The following is a 351-nucleotide window of genomic DNA, read 5'->3' as shown; positions in this document are numbered from 1 at the left end:
GGCGCTCACAGTCCGGGGAGGAGAGGCAAGGCTGCTCCTCAGGCGTTAGAAACTCACAGTCACTCGGGCACGATCCCCGCCCCCCCAACCCCGCAACGCCCTGCTCCTGGATCTCACCTTCTCACGGGGGAAACGCAGCATCTCTATTAACCCTTCCGTGGCTGCCGCACCGCGGTAAGGACCCAGGGAGAAATCCCAGCAGTGCCCAGCAGTCGGCCGCGCAGCCCCAGGAGGAGGATCCGGCTGCACACGTAGCGCGGATCTAGGGGGCTTAGGCCCCCCACTCTCCATGCACCCACTCCCATCAGCACCGGGGAGAACCCGAGGGACGCGGAAGGAGGAGGGGGTGCG

General features: G+C 66.7%; 1 protein-coding gene across 1 annotated transcript in view; it reads right to left on the bottom strand.

The window, feature by feature from the left end:
* SH3PXD2A (SH3 and PX domains 2A) overlaps positions 1-351 on the bottom strand; it is a 251,731-nt gene that overhangs the window by 87,658 nt on the left and 163,722 nt on the right. The gene's annotated exons all lie outside the window — the stretch shown is intronic.

Source organism: Bison bison, unplaced genomic scaffold (genome assembly GCF_000754665.1).
Source record: "Bison bison bison isolate TAMUID 2011002044 unplaced genomic scaffold, Bison_UMD1.0 scf7180017864456, whole genome shotgun sequence".
In the NCBI taxonomy this organism is placed as follows: domain Eukaryota; kingdom Metazoa; phylum Chordata; class Mammalia; order Artiodactyla; family Bovidae; genus Bison; species Bison bison.
This window is presented reverse-complemented; position numbering and strand designations above follow the sequence as displayed.